Source organism: Tachyglossus aculeatus, chromosome X1 (assembly GCF_015852505.1).
Source record: "Tachyglossus aculeatus isolate mTacAcu1 chromosome X1, mTacAcu1.pri, whole genome shotgun sequence".
Taxonomy (NCBI): Eukaryota; Metazoa; Chordata; class Mammalia; order Monotremata; family Tachyglossidae; genus Tachyglossus; species Tachyglossus aculeatus.
Genome location: NC_052101.1, coordinates 88,436,529 through 88,456,985, shown reverse-complemented (window position 1 = coordinate 88,456,985; position 20,457 = coordinate 88,436,529). Strand labels below are relative to the sequence as shown.

The 20,457-nt window shown below is 48.9% G+C and overlaps 1 non-coding gene across 1 annotated transcript; it reads left to right on the top strand.

Annotated features, from left to right (window-relative positions):
• The first annotated feature begins 16,695 nt into the window (after window positions 1–16,695).
• LOC119920293 lies at window positions 16,696–16,833 on the top strand. Its single transcript, XR_005448051.1, has one exon. It is a non-coding gene; the product is annotated as a small nucleolar RNA SNORA7 (small nucleolar RNA).
• The last annotated feature ends 3,624 nt before the right edge of the window (window positions 16,834–20,457 follow it).

The window sequence follows — 20,457 nt, the reverse complement described above, 5'->3', positions numbered from 1 at the left end:
TCACACACGGGACTCACAGTCTAAGTAGTGGGAAGAACAGGGATTGAATCCCCATTTTACAGTTGAGGAAACTGAGGTACAGAGCAGTCAAGTGCTTTGCCCATGGTCACTCAGCAGATAAGTGGCAGAGCTGAGATTAGAACCCAGGTCCTCTGACTCCAAGGCCCATGCTCTTTCCATTAAGCCATACTGTCAGTGGATATCCAGTCATCACAGGCAGGGAAACACTCTTTCCCCAGGGCTTCCTCTGGCCTAGCTTGGGCAATAGTGGTTGCTGTACTCCCTTCCGTGTAAACACTGCAAGTAGAAGTCCTTTAACAGTTCTGGTATGGCACTGCCCCATCAGAGTGGTCTTAGGGAAGCAGCCATCCCAGGTGTGGTGTACCCTCCGAAGAAGAGAGTGTGTAAATCCATTGCCTCGATTCTGCTTCCTTGATCTGTTTAAGGACTGCTTGTCTCTCTGGCTCTCTGTCCCCTCCTGCCACCCAGCCTAATTCAGGATCCTAATTGCTTCTGCTGATGGGAAAAACCCTCCAAATTCAGGACCTCTCACCTAAAGTGGGACTCCTGCTCACAGTGCCTTTCCAGGCCCCTAGGAATTGATCCATCCATCAATCAATCAAATAGGGAAAATGTGGCTTGCTGCTTCACCAAATGAGACTTTGAAATTCTAGTATGAAAGAGACTGGACAGAGAGCTCTCCCTGTCCCTATGTTGGGTTGGATTGGATCTTGGTGTTGATCTTCTTTTAATGTTTCCTAAGAAAACTCCCACCATGCTGGGGCTGGCTTCTGGATCTGTTGGCAAATTTCAAAGGCTTCTCCCAAACCAGATTATGGGACTCTTCCCAATCCCTTCTGCTTTCCGTGGCTCTAGCTATTGCCCTATATTCTGTTCACTCCTGGGTCTCAGTCTAAGGAGAATAGGTATCTCCATTTGACAGATGATATGATGATGATTATGGTATTTGTTAAGTGCTTACTATGTACCAAGCACTGAACTAAACCCTGGGTTAGATGCAAGATGATCAGGTCAGACACAGTCCCTGTCCCAGATAGGGCTCACAGTCTAAGGGAGAGGGAGAACAGATATTGAATCTCCATTTCACAGATGAGGAAACTGAGACACAGAGAAGTGAAGTGACTTGCCCAAGGTCACCCAGCAGATAAGTGGCAGAACTGAGATTAGAACCTAGGTCCTCTGACTCCTGGTCCTAGGCTCTTTCCAGTAAGGCACACTGCTTCTTAGTGGAGGATGACCAGCGGTTCTCCACCTCTGCTGAGGACAAAGTGGGAAGAGCTGGGTTTAAACTGAAGCAAGAGGGACTAAGGCTAGATTTAAAGAATAACTTCCTTGTTAAGATAATGGGATAGGTGACTGGGAAGCGTCTGGATAGATAAAGACCTCCATCAGCCTGGCTTGGGTTTGGTCTAATAATAACAGTAATAATAATAATGGTGGTATTTGTTAAGCACTTACTATGTGTCAGGCACTGTTCTAAGCCCTGGGGTGGATACAAGCAAATTGGATTGGACCCAGTCCCTGTCCCATGTGGGGCTCATAGTCTCAATCTGCATTTTACAGATGAGGGAACTGAGGCCTAGAGAAGTGAAGTGACTTGTCCAAGGTCACACAGCAGACAAGTGGCAGAGCCGGGATTAGAATCCAGGACCATCTAACACTCAGGCCTGTGCTCTATTCATTAAGCCATGCTTCTTCCCATAATGCACTAATGCTACCTGGAGTCATGGGGATGGACAAGATGACCTAAAATAGATAAGCCTTGGCATCCCTGATCAGACTGCTGACCCAAATGGCCCAGGATTGTCTCCGAAGCACTTAATACAGTGCTCTGGACATAATAAATGCTCATTAAATACCATTGATGATGATGATGATGACCCGAAGGACTCTTTGGGGACATCCCCTTCTGGCATGAATCAGTGGTCAATCGATGGTATTTATTGAGTGCTTACTATGTGCAGAACACTATATTAGGCATTTGAGAAAGTACAATACAACAAAGTTGGTAGACATGTTCCCTGCCCACACTGAGTTTACAGTCTAGAGGAATGGATGATCCCAGATTCCAGGTTCAAGCCACTTTTTCTAGTTAATAGTAATGATAATAATAATTGTGGTATTGGTTAATAACTTACCATGCACCAGACACTGTACTAAGCACTGGGGTGGATACAGGCAAATTGGGTTGGACACAGTTTCTGTCCCACGTGGGGCTCACAGTCTCAATCCCCATTTTACAGATGAAGTAACTGAAGCCCATAGAAGTGAAGTGACTTGCCCAAGGCCACACAGCAGACAAGTGGCAGAGCCGGGATTAGAACTGGTAAACTCCTTGAGGGCAGAGATCATGTATCTCAACTCCATTGTATTGTAAATACCATTGATTGATTGATTGCCTGGGTTACTCCACTAACCTCTTGCCTCTCCCCATTCCTGAATTCATCAGCCAGAATCCTCTCCTTCAGATACACCCCTTCTCAGAAGTCAATGGGCTTCCCTGTTGCCACTTGCATCATTAAGTTTAAACTCTTGGCTTACTCCTCCTCCCTCCTTGCTAACAGTCCTCACTTCCTGCCCTACTCCTGTTCCTGTTCACTTCCTTCACACACATGACCCCCCCTTGCCTCTTTACTGTTATGTGCCTGATTCCCCCAGCCCAAAATGCCCTTCCCGCTCCTCTCTCAAACCATGCTCCTTCTGCCTTCAATCAATTAATCAATCAATCGTATTTATTGAGCACTTACTATGTGCAGAGCACTGTACTAAGCACTTGGGAAGTACAAGTTGGCAACATATAGAGACAGTCCCTACCCAACAGTGGGCTCACAGTCTACAAAACTCTACCAGACCTCACCTCCTCCAGGAAACCTTCCCAGGTGAACTATACCCAACTCTGGTTACTCCAGCTCCTTGACTATGCTTCTGTACATTTTCTGCACAGAATGTTATATGCTGCTATTGCTCGTGTTCCTATATGTCTGGATGTTCTTCATACTTGAAGGTGACATTATCGACAGAGAAATTCATCTTTGGGTGCGAATATGGCTAAAACAGGCCAGTGTGGGACTGACAAAACGTCCCTTGGGTGGGGTATGTGTGGCTTGCAGTGACTGGTGATGTTTTTGTTTCTCGATCAGAGCCGGCTCCAGACATTGGGTGGCCTTGAAAAATTTGCCACTCCCCAAAATTTGCAGACACAAGGTAATCAGGTCGGGCACAGTCCCTGTCCCACATGGGGCTCACAGTCTAATGGCAAGGATGAACAGTTTTTTTAACCCCCATTTTACAGAAAAGGAAACTGAGGCCAAGAGATGTTAAGCAACTTACCTAAGGTCATACAGCAGGGGTCTGTTTTGCAGAGCTGAGGCTAGAATCTGGGTCTCCTGTCCCCAAACCTGTGCACAGAGGGTCCTGCCCTTGTGTACAATGGATTGGGAATTTCTTGAAGGCAGGGACTACATTTTCTCTTTCTTAGGCCACTACCCCCAGCAACAAAAACAAGAGGACTTAGTCAATGCCATTGGCCAACTATTGACTAACCAGCTGTTCATCTTCTCTTTCCAGCTCCTGGATTTCCCAGAGTCCCAGAGATTCACAGCCCTTCCCAGAGCCCAGGACTAGACTGAAAAACTAAGGTATCAGCCAGCATTTGAAGGCCAGAGTCAAAACTGAACTCTTCATCTTTCCTCCCAAATCCTCTCCTCCACTCACCCCATCTTTCCAGTCACTGTTGACAACACCACCAGCCTCTCTGTCACTCAAGCCCACAACCTTGGCATAATGCTGGACTCTGCTCTCTCCTTCAACCCGCATATTCAATCTTTCACCAAATCCTGTCGTTTCTAACTTCACAGCATCTTTAGAATGCAAACTGCTACACACTGGTCCAAACCCTTGTTATATTTCAACTTGACTGCAGCATTATCCTCCTCACTGACCTCCCTGCCTTCTGTCTCTTCCCTCTTCAGTCCACATTTCATTCTGCTGCTCAGATCACTTTTCTAAAACTGTTCTGAGCACATCTCTCCACTCCTCAGAACCCTCCAATAGTTGTCAATTCTTTTCCACATCAAGCAGAAACTCTTTACCCTTGGTTTTGAAGCACTCAATCAGCTTGCCCCCTCCTACCTCACTTATCTCCTAGCACAACCCAACCCACACACTTTACTCCTCTAATACCAACCTACTCGTTGTACCTTGAACTTGTCTATCTCCCTGTGGATCTCTTACTCATGGCCTCCCTCCTGCCTGAAACTCCCTCCTCCTTCATATTCCACAGCTCATCTGTAAAGCCCTCCTCCTCCAGGAGGCCCTTCCTGATTAATTTCGAATCTCCTCACTTTATTTCCCTTCCTCATGCCACTTCAGCTAAGCACTTGCACTTAATAAATGTATAACACACACACACACATATATATATATATCGATCTTCATTCATTCATTCAATCATATTTATGGAGCGCTTACTGAGTGTAAAGCACTGTACTAAGCAGTTGGAAAAGTATAGTACAATAATAAATAGATCTTTATACTATCTTATTTCCCCTCCCTGTAGTTTCTTTGAAGATCTGTCTCCTCTGCCAGATTGTAATCAATCAGTCATATTTATTGAGCGCTTACTGTGTGCAGAGCACTGTACTAAGCGTTTGGGAGAGTACAACACAACAATATAATAGACACATTCCCTGCCCACAACAAGCTTACAGTCTAGAGGGGGAGACAGACATCAATACAAACAAATAAAATTACGGATATGTACATAAGTACTATGGGGATGGGCATGTGTGTGAGTAAAGGGGGCAAGTCGGGGCGAGGCAGAAGGGAATAGGAGAGGAGGAAATGAGGGCTTAGTCAAGGAAGGCCTCTTGGAGGAGATATGCCTTCAGTAAGGCTTTGAAGGAGAGGAGAGTAATTGTCTGTCAGATTAATAATAATAATAATAATAATAATAATAATAATAATAATAATAATGGCATTTGTTAAGACCTTACTATGCAAAGCGCTGTTCTAAGCGCTGGGGAGGAAACAAGGTGATCAGGTTGTCCCACATGGGGCTCACAGTCTTCATCTCCATTTTACAGATGAGGGAACTGAAGCACAGGGAAGTTGAGTGTTTTGCCCAAAGTCACATAGCTGACTATTGGCGGAGTCAGGATTTGAACCCATGACCCCTGACTCCCAAGCCCGTGCTCTTCAGATATGAAAAGGGAGGGTGTTCCAGGCTGGTGGCATGATGTGGGCGAGAGGTCAGCAGCGAGTTAAACGAGATCAAGGTACAGTGACTAGGATACCATTAGAGGAGTGAAGTGTGCAGGCTGGGTTGTAGTAAGAGGGTAGTGAGGTAAGCTCCTCAAGGGCAGAGATCATGTCTACCTACTCTATTGGATCCTCCCAAGCACTTAATACAGTGCTATGCACACAGTAAGTGCTCAATAAATACCACTGATTGCTTGAATCAAGATTAGAAGACAGTTCCAGGTGGATTCCTCAGCAGATTAGACGGGACCCTTTCTTCTGCTGCTGTAGGATACAGCCCAGAGATCTGACTTGGCCCACTGCAGTGAGCACTGCTGATTACCATGTCCCCAACCCCCACAAATTCCTTCCCCAAGGACTAAGTTATAAATATTTATGTCCCTGAGGTAGGGTTGTGTGTGTGTGGGGGGGGGGGGGGGGGGGGGGGTGGGGGGGGGAGGATAATGGAGGTAGTCTCCGGAGGCCACACAATGAGGCTTATTATGTTGTTATCATCACCTCCTGGCCCTTCTCTCTCTCTCTTTTTTTCCTCTCTGCCTCTGTGAATATCTCTGTCTGCCTCATTATCTCTTTGTTCCTTGGTTTCTATCTATGGATGCTTCTCTCCTTCTCCCTCATCTCTGTCTTTTGCTTAACTCTCCTACCAGTCTGGCTGTGGGGGCCCAAGGATCTGGGTGGGTAAACTGGATACATATGGCTTTTGCTGAGGCAGAGAAGTGCACGGGTGTGTGTGTTTGATTGTGAGTGGTTGTGTGCAACTGAATGTACCTAATAGTATTTGTTAAGCATTTACTATGTGTCAGGCACTGTTCTAAGCACTGGGGTAGATAAAAATTAATAAGTTTGGACACAGTCCATGTCCCACATAGGGCTCACAGTCTTAATCCCCATTTTACAAATGAGGTAACTGAAGCACAGAGAAGTTAAATAACAATTGTGGTATATGTTAAGCGCTTACTATGTGCCGGGCACTGTACTAAGCACTGGGGTGGATACAAACAAATCAGATTGGATGCAGTCCCTGTCCCAATGGGGCTCACAGTCTTAATCCCAATTTTTACAGATGAGGTAACGGAGGCAGAGGGAAGTCAAGCAACTTGCTCAAGGCCCCACAGCAGACAAGTGGCAGAGCCGGGTTTAGGACCCATGACCTTCTGACTCCCAGGCCGTGCTCTATCCATTACACCATGCTGACTTGTCCAAGGTCACACAGCAGAAGAGTGGTGAAGCTGGGACTAGATCCCAAGACCTTCTTACCCCCAGGCCCGTGCTCTATCCACTACGCCATGCTGCTTCTCCAACTTGAGCGCAGAGGGGATGGGGTCTGTGTGTGTTTTTGTGTGTGAGTGTGACAACACCACCATGTACCTGGTCATGACAAGAAGCAGAGCAGAGACTGGCCTGTGGCTTTCCTGACTTTCCCTCCCCCCCCAGCATCTGGATTGGAGGGACAGAATCCACAGTATCCCCATCCTCTGTTGCCCCTCCCCAGGGCTGGAGTTGAAGGCTTCCAGTCTCCCCTCTGCCACTGTTTTGACCTCTGAAGGGTCACTGCTCCCCCATCCCCTGTTATTTATTGTTTTAGAAATCTGGCTGCATTGATTTTACTGGTTTTTCCATAAACAACAGTCCTGGGGGCCCTTGGGGGCCCATTAAACCTGGGCCTCCCTGGCTGCCTGGGCTCCTGCTCTTGTCTCTCCACCACCCTCAGGCAAACCCTAATGGGATGCAGGCAGGAAAGAAAATAACTGGTCAGATCTGGCTGTTTGGGCACCCTGACCACCCAGGGGAGGCTGGGCCAGGGCAGTGCAGTGGCATAACTGGCTGGTGCCAAGGGGTTGGAGAGTGTGCCAGCCTAATGCCAGAGCAATGTTTGCTGGGGGGATGGGAGGTTTTATGGACTATCTGGGGTGCATGTGGGGAGGAGGGGGGTGGAATTATCAAGTGTTAGGTCCCTGATGTCAACAAGGGAATGGGGGCACTATGCTTCCTTTAGGAACTGTGAACTGCTCAAGTCTATTTGATGCCAGTGGCTAGGGTGCCACCCTAGAATGCCTAAAAGGGAGGCACCCTAGAATGATGCCAATGGAAGACTGACTGACTTGATGACTATAACCATATAACCATATAGCTGTTCTTTGTCTTCGAAGAAGACACCACTGACTGTAAAATTCAGCTCCAAGAGCATGTGTGACTGAAAAGGAAAAAGTGGGATTCCCCTGTCCCGGCCCCATTGTGCACACACAAAGGCTGTCCTTTGCTGTGTTGTCTTACTTAACGTTTGCAGTATCTGGTGCTGTTGGCTATGTGGAAGGTGGCATCCCTGGTAATAAATAATCCAACTGTAGACTCCTTCTGTTCTCCAGAGGTCATCCAGTCACTCCCTTGCCTCCAACCGATGGGTGTCTCTCTTGTTTTCAGAGACTCCTAAAAGGGAGATTTCTTAAGTGTTCCTCAGCCTTATAGTCAGGATGCTTTCATATCTGTCTAACCTGAATCCCTCCTGTTACCTCCTAAGCTATTAAGTATTGATTTCCTCTTATGGTCAGTCCAGGGCCTGAGCCTCTGCCACCACTACCGCCATCACCTTATTATTATCACCATTATTAAGCAGAAAATATCAGTATCTTTCAGAAGAGTTTGATAAATCAATGGTATTTATTGAACACTTACCACGTGCAGGGCACTGTGCTAAGTTCTTGGGAGAGTACAGTACACTAGAGTTGGTGAACATGTTCTCTGCCCACAATGAGCTTACAGCCTAGAGGGGGAGACTGACATTAAAATAAATAAATACTTATAGATATGAACAGGAGTGCTATGGGGCAAATACCAAATCACCAAATCCATCATTTTAGATCCATTCTTGGGTTTATAAAGGGATATATATCAGCAAAAGGGATATATAACAGCAAGAAGCAGTATGGCATAGTAAGAAGCAGCATAGCGTATGGATAGAGCATGGGCCTGGGAGTCAGAAGGTCAGGGGTTCTAATCCCGGCTCCACCACTTGTCTCCTGTGTGACGTTGGGCAAGTCACTTCACTTTTCTGGGCTTCAGTTACCTCATCTGTAAAATAGAGTTTGAGACTGTGAGTCCCACCTGGGACAGGGACTGTGTCCAACCTGATTTGCTTGTATCCACCCCAGTGCTTAGTACAGTGCCTGGCACATAGTAAGCACTTAACAAATACCATAGTCAATTAATTAATATTAGGGAAAATAGGGGATTCTAAGAGGGAAAATGTGAGGGGCATCAGCAGACTTGAAAAGGATTAAATTGACGGACTATTTTTTAGAAGGAATAGTCAAGGATATTAGACTATCCAATCCTAACCATGAGGCAAGGATCAAAGAAGGCAACTATCACTGTGCCTCCACTTTCCCCTTCTGGCCAGAATACTGAGAGAATCCTGGGCTGGATGGACCACTGGGTTGAACCTTGATGGCTTTTTTTCTTATCACCATTATCAGATCCTTGTTTCAGTGGCCACCTGTGATGGTTTAGGTGGGTACCTGGGGTATTCTAGACTGAGACCCCTACAGGATTCTTCTGGATCTATGCCAGGCCCTAGCCTTGGCCTGCCAACCGTAGGACTTTTCTCATTCTGAGGAGCAGTCAAATGTTTGGGCCTTCCGATCTCCCCCAATTTAATTGTCAACTCCTTTACCAGATACCATCTAGTGGGGAGTCAGCATGATCAATCAGTCAATCAATCCATGATATTTATTGAGCACTTACTGTGTGCAGAACATTGTACTAAGTGCTTGGGAGAGTACTGTCTCTGTCTCCCCCTTTTAGACTGTGAGCCCACTGTTGGGTAGGGACTGTCTCTATATGTTGCCAACTTGTACTTCCCAAGCGTTTAGTACAGTGCTCTGCACACAGTAAGCGCTCAATAAATACGATTGATTGATTGATTACAATATAACAGAGTTGGTAGACATGTTCCCTGTCCACAAGGAGTGTGGCCTAGTGAAAAGGGCATGGGCCTGGGAGTCAGAGGATCTGGGTTCTAGTAATAATAATAATAATAATGGTATTTGTTAAGTGCTTACTATGTGCAAAGCACTGTTCTAAGTGCTAGCAGGGATAGAAGGTGATAAGGTTGCCCCACGTGGGGCTCACAGTCTTAATCCCCATTTTTACAAATGAGGTAACTGAGGCCCAGAGAAGCAAAGTGACTTGCCCAAAGTCACACAACTTACAAGCAGTGGAGCCGGGCTTAGGACCCATGACTTCTGACTCCCAAGCCCATACTCTTTCCACTGAGCCACGCTGCTTCTCTGCTTTAATCCCTGCTCTGCCACTTTCCTGCTGTGTGACCTTGGGCAAGTCATTTAATGTCTTTGGGCCTCAGTTCCCTCTTTTGGAAAATGGAAATTCAATCCCCGTTCTCCCTCCTACTTGGACTATGAGCATGTGGGATCTGATTATCGTGTACCTGCCTCAGTGTTTAAAACAGTGCTTGGTACAGTGCATAGTGAGCATTTAACAAAACCTACAGTTATTATTTTTAAGGAATTTACAGTCTAGATCTATTGGAAAGAGCATACAACAGGTCTGCTGTATGACTTTGGGCAACTTTGGGTATGACTCAGTTTCCTCCTCTGCAAAATGAGCAACGTGGCTTAGTGGCAAGAGCGTGGACTTGGGAGTCAGATTGTAGGTTCTAATCCCGGCTCTGCCACTTGTCAGCTGTGTGACTTTGGGCAAGTCACTTCACTTCTCTGTGCCTCGGTTACTTCATCTGTAAAATGGGGACTAAGACTGTGAGCCCCACATGAGACAACCTGATTACCTTGTATCTACCCCAGAGCCTTACAACAGTGCTTGGTACACAGTAAGTGCTTAACAAATACCATCGTTATTATTGAGAAGCAGCATGGGGGTCAGCAGGTCATGGGTTCTAATCCTGACTCCACCACTTGTCTGCTGTGTGACCTTGGGCAAGTCACTTGACTTCTCTGGGCCTCAGTTACTTCATCTGTAAAATGGGGATCAAGACTGTGAGCCCCATGTGGGACAGGGACGGTGTCCAACCTGATTTGCTAGTATCCACCCCAGCACTTAGAACAGTGCCTGCCACATGGTAAATGCTTAACAAATACCATCATTATTAATCAATCAATCAATCGTATTTATTGAGCACTTACTGTGTGCAGAGCACTGTACTAAGCGCTTGGGAAGTACAAGTTGGCAACACATAGAGACGGTCCCTACCCAACAGTGGGCTCACAGTCTAAAAGGGGGAGACAGAGAACAAAACAAAACATATTAACAAAATAAAATAAATAGAATAGATATGTACAAGCAAAATAAATAAATAAATAGAGTAATAAATACGTACAAACATATATACATATATACACGTGCTGTGGGGAAGGGAAGGAGGTAAGGAGGGGTGGATGGAGAAGGGGAGGAGGGGGAGAGGAAGGAAGGGGCTCAGTCTGGGAAGGCCTCCTGGAGGAGGTGAGCTCTCAGTAGGGCCTTGAAGGGAGGAAGAGAGCTAGCTTGGCAGATGGGCAGAGGGAGGGCATTCCAGGCCAGGGGGATGACATGGGCCGGGGGTCGATGGTGGGATAGGTGAGAATGAGGCACGGTGAGAAGATTAGCGGCAGAGGAGCGGAGGGTGTGGGCTGGGCTGTAGAAGGAGAGAAGGGAGGTGAGGTAGGAGGGGGCAAGGTGATGGAGAGCCTTGAAGCCGAGGGTGAGGAGTTTCTGCCTGATGCGTAGGTTAATTGGTAGCCACTGGAGATTTTTGAGGAGGGGAGTAACATGCCCAGAGCGTTTCTGCACAAAGGCGATCTGGGCAGCGGCGTGAAGTATGGATTGAAGTGGGGAGAGACAAGAGGATGGGAGATCAGAGAGGAGGCTGATACAGTAGTCCAGTCAGGATAGGATGAGAGCTTGAACGATCAGGGTAGCGGTTTGGATGGAGAGGAAAAGGTGGATCTTGGCAATGTTGCGGAGCTGAGACCGGCAGGTTTTGGTGACAGCTTGGATGTGAGGGGTGAACGAGAGAGCAGAGTCGAGGATGACACCGAGGTTGCGGGCTTGTGAGGCGGGAGGAATGGTAGTGCCATCAACAGTGATGGGAAAGTCAGGGAGAGGGCAGGGTTTGGGAGGGAAGACAAGGAGTTTAGTCTTAGACATGTTGAGTTTTAGGTGGCGGGCAGACATCCAGATGGAGATATCCTGAAGGCAGGAGGAGATGCGAGCCTGGAGGGAGGGGGAGAGAGCAGGGGCAGAGATGTAGATTTGGGTGTCATCAGCGTAGAGATGATAGTTGAAGCCGTGGGAGCGAATGAGGTCACCAAGGAAGTGAGTGTAGATCGAGAACAGAAGGGGACCAAGAACTGAACCTTGAGGAAACCCCACAGTAACGGGATGGGAGGGGGAGTAGGAGCCTGCAAAAGAGACTGAGAATGAACGACCGGAGAGATAAGAGGAGAACCAGGAGAGGACGGAGTCAGCGAAGCCAAGGTTAGATAGCATGTTGAGGAGAAGGGGGTGGTCCACAGTGTCGAAGGCAGCTGAGAGGTTGAGAAGGATTAGGATAGAGTATGAGCGGTTGGATTTGGCAAGCAGGAGGTCATTGGTGACCTTTGAGAGGGCAGTTTCCGTGGAATGTAGGGGACGGAAGCCAGTATTATCAATGCTTGCCTCTCTCTCCCTCACAGGGATTTGTAGAGTTAAGAGATCATTGATGTGAAAGTGTTTGGGGGAAAAAAACAAGCACTACACAAATATCAGGCAGCATTGGTAGATGATGCTTATTCTTAAAGGCATTTTCCAGGAAGGGCCTCCGTTTGCCTATCACCTGGACTTGGTGTGGTGCTGGGTGTCATACCCAGAGAGAGTTACACAAGACAGTCCCTACTTTAAAGGAGCTCCTACTTGGAGCAGGAATCTGGTGTGTAACATCCCTTCCTCCCACCCCACTCCCCAGCCCTGATGCCCACTGGAGAACCCTGTGGAGACTGCAGGGTCAGCGGCCTCTCCCTTGGAATGGCTGTCCTGAACACCAACCCCTGCAGCTCCGGGGCCAGTGGGGCAGAGGGGCTGTTGCATCTGCCCAAGGCTGCCTTCCCCTGCCAGGTGTGGGTTGGGAGGAGAGGAGAGAGCTAGGTGTATGGGGAGGGGAAGGCTTTTAGAATTAGCTGCTCCAGAGTGAACATCCTAGCCCTAGTTTCCATGCCAACCAGTCAGGGAGCTGCTATTCTGGATGAGCAACCCCTGGAATGTGCCTAGCAGCCCCCTGGGTGTGGCTTATATATGGACTGAGGGTGGCTGGAGAGAGAACTTTCAGGAGACCTTTTGAGGTGGGGCACAGACACCCTCCAGAGGTTCGGAACGTTGGGGTGGACAGAACATGACCCAGAACTGGGGACCTTGCAGGCACAGGGCAGAGGGGTATGAAGGAATCATGGGGAGTGAGAAAAGTGACCCCAGGGGCAGGAGAGGGAGGGCAGTCTCTGGAAAGGCTGGAGTTGGGTGGGGAGAGTTCAGACTGTGAATGGAAAGGGCTCTAGATGGATGGATGGATGGATGGTCACTGGCATTGCTCTGAGAAATTCTGGATCCAGTGCCTGGTTTTGCCTTGTCTTGCACTGTTGAGTTGTCTCTGACCCATAGCAACTCCATGGATACATCTCTCCCAGAAAGCCCACTTCCATCTGCAATCATTCTGATAGTGAATCCATAGAGTTTTCTTGGTAAAACCTTGTCCTCTCCCTGACTTTCCCATCTCTGTTGACGGCACTACCATCCTTCCCGTCTCACAAGCCCGCAACCTTGGTGTCATCCTCGACTCCGCTCTCTCATTCACCCCTCACATCCAAGCCGTCACCAAAACCTGCCGGTCTCAGCTCCGCAACATTGCCAAGATCCGCCCTTTCCTCTCCATCCAAACCGCTACCCTGCTAATTCAAGCTCTCATCCTATCCCATCTGGACTACTGCACTAGCCTTCTCTCTGATCTCCCATCCTCGTGTCTCTCTCCACTTCAATCCATACTTCATGCTGCTGCCCGGATTATCTTTGTCCAGAAACGCTCTGGACATATTACTCCCCTCCTCAAAAACCTCCAATGGCTACCGATCAATCTGCGCATCAAGCAGAAACTCCTCACCCTGGGCTTCAAGGCTCTCCATCACCTCGCCCCCTCCTACCTCACCTCCCTTCTCTCCTTCTACTGCCCAGCCCGCACCCTCCGCTCCTCCACCACTAATCTCCTCACTGTACCTCGCTCTCGCCTGTCCCGCCATCGACCCCCGGCCCACGTCATCCCCCGGGCCTGGAATGCCCTCCCTCTGCCCATCCGCCAAGCTAGCTCTCTTCCTCCCTTCAAGGCCCTGCTGAGAGCTCACCTCCTCCAGGAGGCCTTCCCAGACTGAGCCCCTTCTTTCCTCTCCCCCTCGTCCCCCTCTCCATCCTCCCGTCTTACCTCCTTCCCTTCCCCACAGCACCTGTATATATGTATATATGGTTGTACATATTTATTACTCTATTTATCTATTTATTTATTTATTTTACTTGTACATTTCTATCCTACTTATTTTATTTTGTTGGTATGTTTGGTTCTGTTCTCTGTCTCCCCCTTTTAGACTGTGAGCCCACTGTTGGGTAGGGACTGTCTCTATGTGATGCCAATTTGTACTTCCCAAGCGTTTAGTACAGTGCTCTGCACATAGTAAGCGCTCTATAAATACGATTGATTGATTGATTGATTGATTAAAAATACAGAAGTGGTTTACCATTCATTAATTCATTTATTCAATCATTTATTGAGCTCTTACTGTGTGCAGAGCACTGTACGAAGTACTTGGGAAAGTACAACATTGCCTTCTTCCATGCAGTAAACTTTGAGTCTCCATCCTCAACTCTCTCTCAGGCTGCTGCTGCCCAGCATAGGTGAGTTTTGACTGGTAGCAGATTGCCTTCCACTCATGAGCCACTACCCAAGCTAGGAATGGAGACTGTGAGCCCGTTGTTGGGTAGGGACCATCTCTATATGTTGCCGACTTGTACTTCCCAAGTGCTTAATACAGTGCTGCGCACACAGTAAGCGCTCAGTAAATACGATTCAATGAATATGTCTCTGCTTAACTCTCCCTCCCATAGTCAAGACTGGTAGAGTACTGGAAACTCTCCGGGTGCCATCCTGAAAGGGGACCAGTGCCTGGTAATGCTCTCAAATGTTCCAGCCAGTGGGCACCATGTTCAAGAAAAGGGGTGGGTGTGGCTTTTCCTAAACTCTGTGTGACCAGAATCTAATTTGGCTAATCCCAAGGCGGGGTGGGTTGGAGGGGCACAGAGAACCTTGAGAGGTGAGAAGACAACTTGGTGGGGCCAGAGAGAGAACCTGGATCTTGGAATCCAGCCTTGATATAGCCCACTGGGCAACACTGCCTCTCCAGAGAGAGTGATAATTGTGTAATAGCCTGGACTATTGGGTTTCCATCTCCAATGCTGGGAGTGTCCTGTCTGGTCATGGGGAGAATGACCTGGCCCCATCCTGGCCTCTGTGAAGATGTGGACGATGGATGAGGGATAGAATTGGGGTGATGGAGTCTAGGGAAGAGGAGGTCATGGCATGGTGGGGAGAAATGGAATCACTGAAGGGATGGTTAGACCTTAGAAAAGGCAGCCCAAGGAGGCTGTGAAGTTTCCTTTTCAGAAGATTTATAATAATAATAGTAATGGTATTGATTAAGCGCTTACTGTGTGCCAAGCACTGTTCTAAGCTCTGGGGGAGATACAAGGTAATAAGGTTGTCCCATGAAGGGTACACAGTCTTAATCCTCATTTTACAGATGAGGTAACTGAGGCACAGAGAAATTAAGTGACTTCCAAAGTTACATAGCTGACAAGTGGCAGAACCGGGATTAGAACTCAGAATCTCTGACTCCCAAGCCCATGCTCTTTCCACTAAGCCATGCTGCTTCTCACTAAGAGTGGGAGTGTGGGAGAGGCATCTTTCTGCCTGGTGAGGGTCAGGAATTTCCCTAACTAAAGGCAGGGGAATGAATGAGCTGACCCTTGTCTTATGCTGTCAAGTTGTCTCATTCATTCCCCTGTGGATGTGCAGAGGGAGGGCATCCCAGGCCAGGGGGAGGACGTGGGCTGGGGGTCGATGGCGGGACAGGCAAGAACGAGGCACAGTGAGGAGGATAGCGGCAGAGGAGCGGAGGGTGCAGGCTGGGCTGTAGAAGGAGAGAAGGGAGGTGAGGTAGGAGGGGGCGAGGTGATGGAGAGCCTTGAAGTCGAGGGTGAGGAGTTTTTGCCTGATGCGTAGGTTGATTGGTAGCCACTGGAGATTTTTGGGGAGGGGAGTAACATACTCAGAGCATTTCTGCACAAAGACGATCCGGGCAGCGGCGTGAAGTATGGATTGAAGTGGGGAGAAACAGGAGAATGGGAAATCGGAGAGGAGGCTGATGCAGTAATCCAGTCAGGATAGGATGAGAGCTTGAACGAGCAGGGTAGCGGTTTGGATGGAGAGGAAAGGGCGGATCTTGGCGATGTTGCGGAGGTGAGACCAGCAGGATTTGGTGACAGATTGGATGTGAGGGGTGAACGAGAGAGCGGAGTCGAGGATGACACCAAGGTTGTGTGCTTGTGAGACGGGAAGGATGGTAGTGCCGTCAACAGTGATGGGAAAGTCAGGGAGAGGGCAGGGTTTGGGAGGGAAGATAAGGAGTTCAGTCTTGGACATGTTGAGTTTTAGATGGCGGGCAGACATCCAGATGGAGATGTCCTGAAGGCAGGAGGAGATACGAGCCTGGAGGGAGGGAGAGAGAGCAGGGGCAGAGCTGTAGATTTGGGTGTCATCAGCATAGAGATGATAGTTGAAGCTGTGGGAGCGAATGAGTTCACCAAGGGAGTGAATGTAGATAGAGAACAGAAGGGGACCGAGAACTGACCCTTAAGGAACCACTACAGTAAGGGGATGGGAGGGGGAGGAGGAGCCCGCAAAAGAGATGGAGAATGAACAGCCGGAAAGATAAGAGGAGAACCAGGAGAGGACAGAGCCTGTGAAGCCAAGGTTGAATAGTGTGTTGAGGAGAAGGACAGTGTCAAAGGCAGCTGAGAGGTCGAGGAGGATTAGGATAGAGTAGCGACTCCTATTGCATAGTGGATAGAGCATGGGCCTGGGATTAAGAAGGTCATGGGTTCTAATCCCAGCTCTGCCACGTGTCAGCTGTGTGACATTGGGCAAGTCACTTCACTTCTTTGGCCCTTAGTTCCCTCATCTGTAAAATGGGGATTGAGACTGCGAGCCCCATGTGGGACAGGGACTGTGTCCAACCTGATTTGCTTGTTTCCACCCCAGTGCTTAGTACAGTGCCTGGCACATAAGCACTTAATAAATGCCACAATTATTATTTTTATTATTGTAAGGGTCAGCTCTCCCTCTCAAGATCACACCTGGAGAGTTTCTAGTACTCTACCAGTCTCTGCTATGGGAGGGAGAGTCAAGCAGAGGCATACCCATTCCATTCCTAGCTTGACCTGAAGCTAGTGAGTGGAAGGCAACCTGCTACAAGTCAAAACTCACCTGTGTTGGGCAGCAGCGGTATGGGAGAGAGTCGAGGGCGGAGAGTCAAGTTTACTGTGCGGAAGAAGGGGATGGTAAACCACTTCCATATTTTTAAGAAAACTCTGTGGATACATTACCAGAACCAGAACTGTACTAAGCACTGGAGTGGATACAAGCAAATCGAGTTGGACACATTCCCTGTCCCACATGGGGCTTGCAGTCTCAATCCCCATTTTACAGATCAGGGAACTGAGGCCCAGAGAAGTGAAATGACTTGCCCAGTGTCACACAGCTGACACATGGAAGAGCTGGGATTAGAACCCATGACCTTCTGACTCCCAGGCCTGTGCTCTATCCACTATGCCATGCTGCATCTCTGAGTCTCTTTCACTTCCAGGATTTGCCTTTCCTCATTCTGAGAGGCAGCTGGAGACAAAAAAAACCAAACATGGAAGGGTCCTGTTGCCACAAGGAAACTGCTGCCTCCCTCTGCCCTATTTCATCCTCCTTTGTCTCACTCTGCCCCCTCTCACCCCCCATATTCTTCTTGGTGAGATGTGGGGGTCCCCTCCAACTGCCTCATCCCAGCTGCAGAGGTCTATGTCTGTCTGGAGTGACCTCAGTCCAAAGTGGGCAGCTCAACTTGGCAATGGTGATGGGAAGGGGTTAACTCCAGGCAGCTCTCCTTCGTGTCCCCCCCCCCCCGCCCCCCCACTTACAGTTGAATTCCAGAAACGCTTTACATTAAGGGCCCTTGAAGCACATTTCATTTACATTAATAAGAACCAGAAAATCTCCACCAGGAAGTGGAGAGGCACCGGTGTGGATGAGGGTGGGAATATGCGCTTGCCTTCCTCTGAGGCTGGCACTAAGGTGACTCGAATTCTGAGCCTGGAAGACCTGGCCTGGTTGCTCTGTTCCCATTTCCCTTCCCTCAGAGTCCAAGGAGGGGGCCCAGCTTCAGGCACAGGCTCTTAAGTGCTGGGCTTTGTCTCCTTGTGGTGGATCTGCCCCCATCCCCCTGCTCCCCTCTGAACCACCTACTTCCTCCTCAGCCAGGACTACATTTCCACCTTGAGACAATGAAGGGGACAGATGGGCCTGGATTTATGGGGTAAATCATCAATGTCCCCCCAACGTCCACCTCCCCATCACCTCAGAAGGAAACTGAGGCCCAGGGCAGCACAGGAGTGAGCCCAGAATCCCTCAGCCACAGTATCAAAGCAGAAAATGCCTCTTACTACATGCCTCAGATCCTCTCTGAGCAGATAGTTGTGTCTACACAGACAGATACTGTGGGGGCATCACCCACCCAACTCTCTTTGCTTCTACCCCTTCCCCCAGCCCCTTCTTTCCACCTTTACCTCTCCTGCCCCTGCCAAACCCAGAGGTGGGCGCCTATCCTGTGGGTGTTTCTTCTCAGGGATGAGGATCCGTGGGATCCAGATTGGAGCTTTATGGGAGGATCAGAATCTGGAGATGGGGATTGGGGGGTGGCAGGGGGAACTGTGAAAGGAGGGCAGGGATGTCTGGGCTGGGAAGCATGTTGATAAGGAGTGGACTATGGTAGCGACCACCGAAATCATTTCCCCAAAAGGGTACAGTTGTCCCAAACACCCTGGTTGAATGGTCCCCAAACTGTTCCTTTGCCCTCCTCCTTGATCTCTGCTCCCCTCACCGACTGCCCCCCTTCCCCAAGCCCAGCAGGTGTCCAGAGCTGAGCAGCAGGCTTCTCCAACCTCTCTTTGAGTTATAGGGTGAAGGGCTCCATAGAGTCCTGGACAACTGGGTGGGGTGTGGGGAAAGGCTGGGAGGGGGGAAGGAAGGGGGATCCCCAGGAGCATAAGCTCTAAGACAAAGGCACAATTAGTTAGGCCTTTTTCACTTTTTAATATCTTCAAGAGCATTTAATTAGGCCCTTCAAGAGCATTTTTCTGACTGCTGTATCATTCTCTTTGTCCCTTCATATCTCCCTCCACTGACTCTGAGGCCAGTATCCACCAGCCAGTTGATAATATCCTCTTCCAGCTGGGAAAACTGAGGCACAAAGTAAGCCAGAACCCCCAGCAAACTGGGGCCAAGCTGAGGTTGGGTCTGGGTTTGGCTTGGCTCACAGAGTGTCCCTGCCTCCTAATATGCTCTGCTGTCCGGTGCTCCAACACCCCGATATTAACCCACCCACTGAGAACTCCCACGAGGCCCTCAACCAAAAGGGAAACAGTCTCAGCTTGTCTCCTTCTGGGGAGGGAGTCGGGCAGGCGTGAGGTTCATAAAATGGCAAAGGTCATGTGTGTCACTCCATCTTGACTGTAATCTCACTGTTGGTAGGGAACCTGTCTACCAACTCTGTTGTACTGTCTTCTCCCAAGCAGGTCATCATGCTGCATCCAAACAGCCCATAATACCACCATCCACTCTCTACAGACCCTGGGGAGGGCCAATTCCAATTTGGGAAATGCCCTAACACCCGTAACATTCCTGAAACTGACCACCCCACCTACTCATGAGGTTGCCGGCCGAAGGGCTGGAATTTGTGAGCCAGATCCTCCATGTCCCATTCTCTAGCATGTGAACCACACCAAGAAAAACCACTCCAGAGAGACTAAGATAAAACAGCTGGGATTGCCATTAAGCCTCTTTTTCCACCAACACCTGACCCCAGGCAGTGGGTGGGGGTTTGTCTCTGACAACCCACAGCCCACTGGTGGATGCTTCCTGATTAAATGGTGGGTCTATGAGCCAATGGGAGAGTGGGCACGAGTGGGTTTAATGCATGCAGCCTGTTGTTTAGGTTAGCTTCCACATCTGTCTGCCTCACGTAACCTTTCTTCTCTTCTTCCTCAGCCCCCACCATCAGATTCTGTGTTTGCTTTGGCTGGGGCCCCCCAGCTTGGGTATGAGGTTTTAATGATTGTTTAGTTCCAACGGTTGTATTTGGGCTGTTCAGGGGCCAGAGGAGACCCAGTGGTTTCCATATTATTACTGGAAGCCAGATTGTTGTAGAACTCCCCTCATACTCTAAAAAGCAGCTGGGGGAAGGAGACCAGACTAGACATTAGTTCCCCACTGGGTTTGCTTCCCTGCTCCACTACTGCTCTACCAGGATTGCTGAAGTAAGTGTTCTCATCTCTGGATGCCTCAGTTTGCCCAACTATGAAATGGGGAGAATAATCCCTGTCTGCACTCCTAGGAATGTTATAAGGTGGAATGAGGTCAGATCCAGCTGACTGACTAATATTTACTGTCATGGGAGCACTGATAATCTTCAGAGGGAGGGCAGGGGCTTAAGGTGAAGTCAGGGGATTGGATAATCAAGAGTTGGCTGTTCAGGTATGGTTTGTTGGCTGAAAATCAGCACTCCTCTTGTTACTGGATGGGACACAGTCAAATTGGGCTGCCACTCCATTCTCTGTGAAATAGGTCCTCCAGAGCTGGAGGGCCAGAGGGGGTCTGAGAGAGACAGTGGCAGTGAGGGGACAAGGGCAGGGGAGCAGCAGAGTAGAAGCAAGGGGGTCCCGTGCTGGCTGGATTTTTTGCTGTCTTTGGACTAAGGGGTTCATAGTGCTTGGCAAATTGGGTTGAAGCAAAGGGGTCCCTCACAGGCTGGATTTTTGCTGTCTTTGGACTAAGGG